Here is an 11848-nt window from a genome sequence, read left to right as displayed (position 1 = left end):
TTGGTTGGGGGCGGAAGCGCTTCCGGCCCGCTGAGGGCCATGCTTGTTCGGGGCGCACCGGGGCGGCCGAGGGGCTGGACCGCCGATAGGCGGCATTTTTTTTAAGGAAAACTGTGGTTGTTGATTCGTGAAGGCTGGCAGTTCCTCTGCGGGTCCATCCTCTCGTGGATCTGAAGCCCCTCCCAGCGCGGTGGAGCCTTTCCAAGTCGGAGGTAATTATAACCAAGCGCCCGCGGTCTGATTGTAACGACTTCTCGGGATGCTCGGGTCCCTCATTAGGTCTATCGCGGCCCCGGGACAGGGGTCCTTCTCCTGAGACGGCGCAGTTGCACTCTCGGCCGGTCCCCTTCCCTTAGGCTCCCTCGGCCGCCCCTGTGTCCTGGCCGGGCTGGGGAGCCGGGTGGGCGCACAATGCTGACCGTAGGTGCTGGACCCTCACCCCTGGCTCTCGGCGTGCAGCCTTCTGGGGCGTCCTTGTTATTCGTTATTTACTCTGGTCATCCACCGAATGCAATGTTAGGAAAAGGGAAGCGTGAGTCCGTTTTTGTTCACTGGAAAGTAACTTCACAGACGCTCTGGACCGGGCCTGAGCGCCGGGACAGGCTGTCCCTTAAGGGGTGTGTGCGCGCTCGTTTGCTTCTGGTTTTCTTTTGTTGTTGGTTATTTCTTTGGGGTTTTCGTTTTGTGTTTCAAACCAGTGTTATACCATCAAAGATGTTTTCCCTGATATAACCTTACACTGGCACCAGTCTGGAGAGGAGGGTAGTGGGCAGTGAGGAAACGACCCAATTGCCTGAGGAAACAACGCCTGGGGGTGGGGCAAGGGAGCCGGGTTGGGGGGAGGACGCCTAACACTGACTCAGTGATAATGAAACTTGGAGAGTGTGGCCTGTCTCTTCTAAGTATTTCCCAGACCCTTCATTAAAAAAAAGCATTTATTATTGAAGATTTCATATCCACACTAATGTAGAGAGAATGGTATAATGGGCCCACCTGCTGGGTTTTATACTTACTAAGTCACGGTCAGTCTCATGTATATCCCTACCCGCTACCTCTCCCTCCCACCACCTCCATTATTTTGAGGTGAATCCTGTAAATAAACCATTCATTTATAATATTCTAGTTTACCTCACAGTAGCCCGACAATCTAGGGAATTTTACAGGTGCATAACCTGGGCCCCAGAGAGGCAAACAGATTTTACTCAGTGTCATTTTCAAAGCCTGTCCACAAAATGCTCCGATACACTTCAGCCCTGCAGAGTAGGTAGGAATAGTTATTCTATGCATGACAAAAAACCAGAGAAGCTTATTTATTCCTGCCCAAGTCACATGGTTACTAAGGGACAGAATCAGCCCTTAGACCTAGAATTCTGAATTCCTTTTCTACTTTGTCACACAACTTCCCACAAACTCAGAGCACTCCCTGGTGGCAGGAGTGCACTTTGCTGTCACTGCAGTGCCATATTCTGTAGGGACACTTGTTGGTGTTTGACTTCCCACCACCTGCAGAACCTCTTTTCTGTGTTTGAGAAAATTACCGCCTTACGGCAAGATCTGTTCCCCTTACAGCTGAGCTGGGATCAGCCAATCAGACACAACCACCTAGGACTTTATTATTTTTTTTATAAAGCTACTACTCATTCATTCATTCATTCATTCATTTATGGCTGCATTGGGTCTTCGTTGCTGCGTGCAGGCTTTCTCTGGTTGCGGCGAGTGGGGGCTACCCTTCATTGCGGTGTGTGGGCTTCTCACTGCGGTGGCTTCTCTTGTTGCAGAGCACGGGCTCTAGGCGCGTGGGCTTCAGTAGTTGTGGCTTATGGGTTTAGCTGCTCCGCGGCATGTGGATTTTCCCGGACCAGGGCTCAAACCCGTGTCGCCTGCATTGGCAGGCGGATTCTTAACCAGTGGGCCACCAGGCAAGTCCCACCTAGGACTTTATAGATGGAGAGCTAGTGATGTCAAGGAACAGGGACAGTGGAGACTTCGTTTTGATGGTGACAGAAGCGTCCCCTGCAAACATCCAGTCTCCAGGGGCACCAGAGACATTGAATCCAGCTGCAGCGCTCAGCTGCCAGTGCCGGCGGTGGTGCTGGTGACAGCTATGGGTGACCACAATGATGTCGGGTTCTGAAGGTTAGCTTCCCTTTGTCCCTGTCTGTTCGCTGAGCCTGGTTCCCCAACTTTCCCAGAGATTCTATGAGTCGTCTGATAACTTATTGATAAATTTCATTTCTTTGGAAAGCAAAAACACTTTCAATTGCTTGCCTTAGAGACCCTAACTGACTCAGACTCCCCGAGTTTCCAGCTCCACGAGAGTTTGGCTGGCCTCTTTCAAACGGCAAGAGGGAGAAATGTGAACAATCAGCTAGGGTTTGCACCGGGTGGCCGGCACTTGCGCACACACCTGTCATTTCAGGTAGAGGAAAGGCAAGCTCGTCAGCTGACATCACCGCAGAGTGTGTTCTGAAGGCAGGGCTTTCCCTACCCCTTCTCTCTGCTTCCCTAGCCAAGTTCACCGGGCTGCCCTGAAGATGCCACTGTTGCTCTTCTGCTTGCAGATCCAAGTGCCTAACAGAGGCTGTTACCAAACCGGCTTCTTGCCTGGGTGCTGCGAAAGCTCTGTGTCTTCGACTCTTTATTCCCCACATCTCCTTTCCCATTCCCCCGGCATTGAAGAGGCAGCCCTTTCTTCTAACGCCTTCTGCGTTGTCGCCCCATAAAACCAGGATGTGGGCAAAGAGCTCGGCTTCAGGAGCTGGGCAAGGCACTGGGCTGAACCAGGGGCAGAGATGAGAACTCATTTTTTTTTTTTTTTTTTTTGTCTCAGGGAGGCACACAAGTAAGAGCACCTCCTCGTTTTATTGCCATCTTTTAATTTTGGCTTAGAGATGAGTGCGTATGTGTGTATCTTGTGGCAGCTCTTGATGTCAGATTTTCTTCCTTTCACGTTAAATCTTTTTGGGTAGAATTTTAAGCATCCAGTATTTAAGTTCGAGAGATTACGTGTAGATCACCCTGGGCTCCTGAAGTCAAACCTAGGCATTCTGCCAGTTATAATAGCTGTGGTTTGGAGCACCACCTAGGCACTCTGCATATATCTTTTAATTCTCGCAATAATTCTATAGCATAGGTGGTCTTACACTCATTTGATTGGTAAAACAAGGTCCAGCAGGACTAAGGCGTCCGTCTGAGATTACACAGGTAGCCAGCGGCAGAGTGTGTCTTCAGATCCCAGTTAGTTTGACTCTACAGTCCTTGATCTTTGTTGTATTGTTAGCTTCAAAGAAAATTTCAGAACATCAAGAGCCAGAAGAGCCAAACAATTCTGAAGCAAAATTCAGATGGTACCCACACTGCCTCCTGCCCTTTGCCTAAAGGTGGGGCTTTACAAGTACAAGCAGGGACTTCCCTGGTGGTGCAGTGGTTAAGAATCCGCCTGCCAGCGCAGGGGACACAGGTTCGATCCCTGGCCCAGGAAGATCCCACATGCCGCGGAGCAGCTAAGCCCATGCGCCACAACTACTGAGCCTGCGCTCTAGAGCCTGTGAGCCACAACTACTGAGCCTGCGAGCCACAACTACTGAAGCCCGTGTGCCTAGAGCCCGTGCTCCGCAACAAGAGAAGCCACCGCAGTGAGAAGAAGAGTAGCCCTGGCTCGCAGCAACTAGAGAAAGCCCGCGCACAGCGGTGAAGACCCAACGCAGCCAAAAATAAATTTAAAAAATAAATTTATTAAAAAAAGAAAAGCACAGGCAGTTGGGGGACCCAAGCTGGAGCGGCTCTCCAGTGATTTGGGGGGCAGATGACACATGGGGTGGCCATGCCTGGGAGCCAAGTTGTCGGCATGCTCGAGGGCTGTCTTTTAAAACTGGGAGCGTGTTCTGATAGTTTCACTTTCTCTGGGCCCATCAGCACTGTTATCTCACTCAGAACATTGAGGGGGCGGATTTCTCCCTACTTTTTAATAGAAATATAGCAAGCAAGCCAGCATCATGCCTAAAATAGAATGGTTTTTTGAAAACAGATTTTTGCAGCTACCACATGTCCTCCTCCTTTTATGCATCATGTGGTCTAGCATCTGGACCTTGGCTCCCTGACTAAATGATTCAATAAATATTTGCAAAATGAGTGAATGGCGTCATACATATATGTCACATAAGCACAAAGTATCTGCTCAAAGGATGCATTGGAAAAGGCAAAATAATCTTTTGCCATCAGTTGCCTAATAGCTGAAATACTAAAAGCAGTAAGACAGTTTTCACCTATGTCACAGCCCCTTCGATGCCTTGTTTCAATACCTCTTCTTTTAGGGAAGGTAGCTGCGTCTCTGGCCTGTCAGTGTGCAGTATGAACCGTGAAGCTGCTGAGTCTTACATCTGTCTGTACTCGGATGATGTTGGAGGGAAGCCTGTTTTCTCATAGGATGAAGAGGGAATGGGGGCTGGGCACACCAGAGGAGAGATGATAAATGGAAGAGCCAGAGTAACTGAGGAAAATTAAAATAAATTTAACTCGGGCTCAGCTCGGAGAAATGGCAAGGGAGAAAGCAAGATGGTAGAAAAAGAAAACGGAGAGGAATCTGACAACAAATTAACAGAGGGCAAAGCAAAGAAAGGGAAATTTGATCTGGTAGGGGATAGACTGTGTCAGTAAAAGGAGTGTGAGGGGCCGGACAGAAGATTGAGTTACGCACTGCCGCCCCATGTGATTGAGACATTTGGTGTTTGCCCTTCCCTTGGCTGACATGCCAACGGGATAAGAGAGCCTCACGAGAGGTAGTCTTAACATCTTCATGTCAATGTCTATCAGTCTGTGTCACCTGGAGGTGACATTTGTCATAGAAGGGATGGTTATTTGACTTAACTGTTTGCAGATAACTGAGACCCTGCCTTCAACAAATAGCCCGGCAGGCGTCACACCTGATAGAGGGAGCCTGGATGTCTGGGCTACACACATTCTCAACACCTTGACTAGAAAGGGTGATATCGGGGCTTCCCTGGTGGCGCAGTGGTTGAGAGTCCGCCTACCGATGCAGGGGACACGGGTTTGTGCCCCGGTCCGGGAGGATCCCACATGCCGCGGAGCGGCTGGGCCCGTGAGCCATGGCCGCTGAGCCTGCGTGTCTGGAGCCTGTGCTCCGCAACGGGAGAGGCCACAGTGGTGAGAGGCCCCTGTACCGCAAAAAAGAGTGATATCGAAAAATCACACTCCGAGCATTTTACCCTAAATTAGTGTGTATTTGAGTACCTCCTGTTGTAACTAGCTCTGTGTTGGATGCTGTGGAGGATATAAAAGGTATCTGATGAAAAGCCAGTGATTCTGACACAAGCTCTCACTTCTTTTCAAGTCTCCTACACTGTCTTTCCCCCTTCCCCACCATTCCACCCTAGCTGATGAGCCTTCTCACAGGTATGGAGAAAACAGAAGTAATCAGGAAAGTCCTCATGTTAAATCTACTAAATCTAACTCTGGGTCTCACCCCTCCCACCTCTCAAAGATCTCACCCCCTTCTCTCTCCTCCATAATTTTCTCCTTCTCAGCTAGATTGTTCCCATCATCTCAGAAATATTCCCTAGTGTCTCCTGTTCTGTAAACATGCTCTTTTGTCTCCCAGTCTCCTTCCAGCCCCCGCCCATTTCTCCTTTCCTCATCACAACGGATGGTCTTGTCCTTTGGTCATTGCTGTCTCCACAAGGCGCCTCCCATTCTCTTCTCCAACTCCATCCATTAGGGATCCTCGCATCATCACTGCATCCACTAAAAGACCTCCCTCCCCATCTTGTCAGTTTCGGTAGTGACTTCTCAGTTTTTGGACCTTTCAGCAGCACGGCTGACCTGCCCCTTGTTGACACAGTTGCCTTTTGATTTCTCTTAAGACACGCTCCACTAGCTTTCCTCTTACCTCACTAGGCCTGTCTTCTCAATCACTTTTGCTGGCTCTTCTTCCTTTGTGTGACCTCCTAATGTTGGATGGACCCAGGCTCAAGCCTTAGCACTGGTCTCTTCTTGGTCTTCAATCCCTGTCTAGGTGATTCCATCCTGTCCTATCGCCTAAAGAGTTACAGGGTTACTCCAGTGGTTCAGATGGAAATTGTGATGGCAGTGGAAATGGAGAGAACGGAACAGATGTTTGCAGATGACTCCGACATTTGTTACTCCAGCCCTGTGCTCCTGGATTATATATACATCTAGCCACCTCCTTAGACTCTCTACTTGGATGTCTAAGAGAAGTCTCAAATCTAACACGTCCAAAATAATAATTCTCTTCCTGCCATCCATCCTGAACTCTTCTCCAAGTCACTATCTCAGGAAGTGGCACCACGCAGTTATTCCTGGCTAAAACCCAGGAATAATCCTCCATCCCTCTCTCTCACTATCCACACCCAGTCCATCTACAAATCCTATAGACTCTTCCTCCAAAGCAGGGGTTGATGCAATTAAACTATGAAGAGGCAGATAGTCAATGGGTTTTGCAGGCCCTGTGGTCTCCATTACAACTATTCTACAAGGCCACTGTAGCAGGAAATCCCCAGTAGACAGTACGTAAATGAATGGGCGTGGCTGAGTTCCAATAACATTTCATTGACAAAAGCAGGCAGAGGGCCAGTTTTGGCCCATGGACAATAGTTTGCTGACCCCAGATCCAAAATATATCCCTGTCCTTTTCCATCTCCACTGTCACTACCCGAGTCCAGGTCATCAGCTTCTCATCTGAGCCACTCGGATTACCTTTCTTTTTCTTTTAGTTTTTTTTTTTTGGCCACCCCACGTGGCACGCAGGATCTTAGTTCCCAGAGCAGTGATCGAACCCGCGCCCCCTGCAGTGAAAGCACGAGTCTTAACCACTGGACTGCTGGAGAAGTCCCTCAAATTACCTTCTAATTCTCCCTGTTTCTACTCCTGTCCCTTTAGTGACTCTCCTCACTATAAAAGCAAGCTGAATCTTTCAAAAGTATAAATCAGGCCTTGTGTGTCCCCTGCTTCAAACCTCCAGTGGCTTCCCAGCCCTCTGGGTCAGGTTCCACCTCCTGTCAAAGACCTTCAAGACCCTGCATGACCTGGCCCCATCCGATCCCACCCCTCTCTCGCTCTATTCCAGCCTTACTGGTCTTCTTTCTGTTTCATAAACAAGGCTTGGTTCACTCTTTTCTAAGGCCTTTGCTCTGGCTATTTCTTTTACCAGATCTTCACATGGTGGTTGCCTCCTCTGAGAAGCCTGCCTGGGCCACCCCAATCTAAAGTAGGAAACGTTAACGTTTATAAAGTGCTCACTAAATGTCAGCCAGTGTTAAAAACTCTGAATATGAATTACCTTATTCAGTTCTCACAAAAAGCCCTCTGAACTAGATCCTGTTCTTTTTTTTTTTTTTTTTACATCTTTATTGGAGTATAATTGCTTTACAATGGTGTGTTAGTTTCTGCTTTATAACAAAGTGCATCAGTTATACATATACATATGTTCCCATATTTCTTCCCTCTTGCGTCTCCCTCCCTCCCACCCTCCCTATCCCACCCCTCTAGGTGGTCACAAACCACCTAGCTGATCTCCTTGTGCTATGCGGCTGCTTCCCACTAGCTATCTATTTTACATTTGGTAGTGTATATTTGTCCATGCCTCTCTTTCACTTTGTCACAGCTTACCCTTCCCCCTCCCCATATCCTCAAGTCCATTCTCTAGTAGGTCTGTGTCTTTATTCCTGTCTTACCCCTAGGTTCTTCATGACTTTTTTTTTTCTTAAATTCCATATATATGTGTTAGCATACAGTATTTGTCTTTCTCTTTCTGACTTACTTCACTCTGTATGACAGACTCTAGGTCCATCCATTACAAAGAGCTCAATTTCGTTTGTTTTTATGGCTGAGTAATATTCCATTGTATATATGTGCCACATCTTCTTTATCCATTCATCCGATGATGGACACTTAGGTTGTTTCCATCTCTTGGCTATGGTAAATAGAGCTGCAATGAACATTTTGGTACATGACTCTTTTTGAATTGTGGTTTTCTCAAGAGTATATGCCCAGTAGTGGGATTGCTGGGTCATATGGTAGTTCTATTAGTAGTTTTTTAAGGAACCTCCATACTGTTCTCCATAGTGACTGTACCAATTCACATTCCCACCAGCAGTGCAAGAGTGTTCCCTTTTCTCTACACCCTCTCCAGCATTTATTGTTTCTAGATTTTTTGATAATGGCCATTCTGACTGGTGTGAGATGATATCTCATTGTAGTTTTGATTTGCATTCCTCTCATGATTAAAGATGTTGAGCATTCTTTCATGTGTTTGTTGGCAGTCTGTATATCTTCTTTGGAGAAATGTCTATTTAGGTCTTCTGCCCATTTTTGGATTGGGTTGTTTTTTTGTTGTTATTGAGCTGCATGAGCTGCTTGTAAGTTTTGGAGATTAATCCTTTGTCAGTTGCTTCATTTGCAAATATTTTCTCCCATTCTGAGGGTTGTCTTTTGGTCTTGTTTATGGTTTCCTTTGCTGTGCAAAAGCTTTGAAGTCTCATTAGGTCCCATTTGTTTATTTTTGTTTTTATTTCCATTTCTCTAGGAGGTGGGTCAAAAAGGATCTTGATGTGATTTATGTCATAGAGTGTTCTGCCTATGTTTTCCTCTAAGAGTTTGATAGTTTCTGGCCTTACATTTAGGTCTTTAATCCATTTTGAGCTTTTTTTTTTTTTTCTCTTTTGAACATGCAATGAAATGCACCAATCTTTTTTTGTTAATTTTTATTTATTTATTTGTTTATTCATTTATTTATGGCTGTGTTGGCTCTTCGTTTCTGTGTGAGGGCTTTCTCTAGTTGCGGCAAGTGGGGGCCACTCCTCATCGCGGTGCACGGGCCTCTCACTATCGCAGCCTCTCGTTGCGAAGCACAGGCTCCAGACGCGCAGGCTCGGTATTTGTGGCTCACGGGGCTAGTTGCTCCGCGGCATGTGGGATCCTCCCAGACCAGGGCTCGAACCCCTGTCCCCTGCATCGGCAGGCAGACTCTCAACCACTGCGCCACCAGGGAAGCCCCTTGAGCTTATTTTTGTGTATGGTGTTAGGGAGTGATCTAATCTCATACTTTTACATGTACCTGTCCAGTTTTCCCAGCACCACTTATTGAAGAGGCTGTCCTTTCTCCACTGTACATTCCTCCCTCCTTTATCAAAGATAAGGTGACCATATGTGCGTGGGTTTATCTCTGGGCTTTCTGTCCTGTTCCATTGATCTGTCTTTCTGTTTTTGTGCCAGTACCATACTGTCTTGATTACTGTAGCTTTGTAGTATAGTCTGAAGTCAGGGAGCCTGATTCCTCCAGCTCTGTTTTTTGTTCTCAGGATTGCTTTGGCTATTCGGGGTCTTTTGTGTTTCCATACAAATTGTGAAATTTTTTGTTCTAGTTCTGTGAAAAATACCAGTGGTAGTTTGATAAGAATTGCATTGAATCTGTAGAATGCTTTGGGTAGTAGAGTCATTTTCACAATGTTGATTTTTCCAATCCAAGAACATGGTATATCTCTCCATCTATTTGTATTAGATCCTGTTCTTATCTCCACTTTATTGAAGAGGAAATTGGGGCCAAGGGAGATTGTATAATTTTCCCCAAATGATTGAGCAAGTAGCAGAGCTGAGATATAAACCAGGCTGTCTGGCTCTGGGGTCCATGACCTTAGGAACCGCTCTACTGTCTATGTATTTTTATCATAGCATTTGTCACTGTGTTGTGATTACATGTTCATTTATTTGTGCTTTTGTTTGTTGAGTGTCTCCCCTACAACAAAAAGCAGAGATCTCATCTGTCTTTTATCTCATCAAATTCCCAGCTTCTAGAACAGTGTCTGACACACAGCAGACATTCAATACTTGCTGAGTGCATGAACAATAATTTAACTGTGTAGCAAAGTAATTTATTGGTATGCTGACAAATCTGTAAATATTCAAAGTATACCTTACCTTAGAATTCCTATGAAAGAAAGGAATAGATTCATTACTCTAATTTCAGAAATGTTGAATTAATTCATAATCTGATCAGCCCTCCCGTCTCCCCCAAAATATGTGAATTCTTTGGAATTTTTAAAAAATAAATTTATTTATTTTACTTATTTATTTATTTTTGGCTGCGTTGGGTCTTTGGTGCTGCACGCGGGCTTTTTCTCTAGTTGCGGCGAGTAGGGGCTACTCTTCGTTGCGGTGCGCAGGCTTCTCATTGCGGTGGCTTCTCGTTGTGGAGCATGGGCTCTAGGCACGGGGGCTCAGTAGTTGTGGCGCATGGGCTCAGTTACTCCTCAGCATGTGGAATCTTCCCGGACCAGGGCTTGAACCTGTGTCCCTGGCATTGGCAGGCGGATTCTTAACCACTGCGCCACCAGGGAAGCCCCTCTTTGGGCTTTTGAATGTTACTTATGGAATTAGAATAGACTCCTGTCCATTTAACCTTCTTATTCCCTTATCCTGTTGCTTCTGGGCTATGTATGAGTGTGTTCATACACGTTGTTACTCCAGGACAGCAATCCTGAGGGTCAGGATAAGTTCAAGGGAAGGTGGTCCCTTCCAGTGTGGCTGAATGTTTTCAACTTAAGGACAGATCTATAAGAGAAGTTGTTTTATTACAGTAATCCTGCCCTTTCCTTACCTAGAGAAGTACTGTGGCCAGGCACCCGTAGCTGCCTCCTGAGAATATTCAGCTGTAATGATGACGGTTTGGTGGGATATTTCCCTCTTGGATACAGCATAACTGGAGAAATAACTTGGGAGGAAGCAGTTTTCAAGTCTACCTTTCCTAGGGATGAGCCATTGTCAGGATCACGTCCCATCCTGGGATTCACACAACCTAAAATTATAAATGTCAACTAAGGAGGTCTTAGCACATTGAGAGTTCAAAGGCTCCGACTGGGGAAATCAGATCCCTGAGGAAACTGCAGGGTTTTAGGAGGAGGTATGCTTGCAGGAAGCTCTATTTCTACTGGGACATGAAGTTTGTTTGTTTTTGTTGTATTTGAAGTTGTACTAGGTAAATCAGAAACAACTTGCTTGGCCCAAGGCTGGATGATAAAAGACTGAATCCTCAGGCTCCAGAAAATTTGCAATTTGGGTACTTGCAAATAGAGTTTGGGGGAAAATGCCACCAGTTGACTAAAATGTATTGAATAGCCTGGGCTTTTTGATACGCTTTTGGTATAGGTGGTGGTTGTGGAAGAGTGCACTACTTGACCTTGGAATTTGAAAAGTCGTGCTGATGAGTTTACATCTTGCAAAGGGAGATCATGAAGGTGCATTCTGCATCGGCCGTGCCCAAAGCAGAATCTTTGGGTATTGACCACCTGGAATCCTGTGTGAGCGGGTGTTGCTCTAATCTTTCATCCCCTCTGCAGCTCCCAAGCTGTCCAGTGGTTATATTCTGAAAATCCAGTTTTTCTTCTCGGAATTTAGAGAGTGCTTTTAACGTTGGAAGGCCCCGAGGGCCTCTCAGTTATGCCTGTACCTCGGTGGAAGTTTTAATGAGCCTGCTCCAGCTATTCCAGTAGACGGTGGGCAGCTTTGAGAGTGCTGGGATCCGAGGAAGGGGGGTGTCTCAGGAGGGGCCACATCCTGATTCTCCATCCCTCACCCCATCCGTTCTGTGCCCCTCTCTGGAGGCTGCCCTCTCTGCACTACCTCCTTTGGCCCTCTTACCTTCCAGCTCTGGTTGAATTCAGCCACGGGAGTGTTCCCGACCAGGATTCTTGGCCTCCTTAATCGATAGAAATTGATCAGAGGCCAGACAAGAAATTCAGGCAAGGCTTTATTGGGGTCCCTGCTGCAGCAGCGGAGAGTGAAAACAAGTAACAGGTTCCCCTGCTCACTCACCCTT

At 46.7% G+C, this 11848-nt stretch overlaps 1 protein-coding gene across 2 annotated transcripts in view; it reads left to right on the top strand.

Moving 5' to 3' along the window:
* The window catches only part of SLC39A11 (solute carrier family 39 member 11), a 382284-nt gene that overhangs the window by 528 nt on the left and 369908 nt on the right, over positions 1–11848 (top strand). Inside the window, exon 1 of one of the 2 annotated variants that reach the window (XM_081220293.1) lies at positions 130–212. The exons of the other annotated variant lie outside the window; for it this stretch is intronic. The gene's annotated coding sequence lies outside the window, so the exon portion shown is untranslated. Of the gene's footprint in view, positions 1–129; positions 213–11848 lie in introns of those variants that run through there. 2 annotated transcript variants of the gene reach the window in all.

This window comes from Mesoplodon bidens (genome assembly GCF_964165515.1).
Source record: "Mesoplodon bidens genome assembly, chromosome: 19".
Taxonomy (NCBI): domain Eukaryota; kingdom Metazoa; phylum Chordata; class Mammalia; order Artiodactyla; family Ziphiidae; genus Mesoplodon; species Mesoplodon bidens.
Note: the sequence above shows the minus strand (reverse complement) of the source record. Positions and strands in the feature narration are given on the sequence as shown.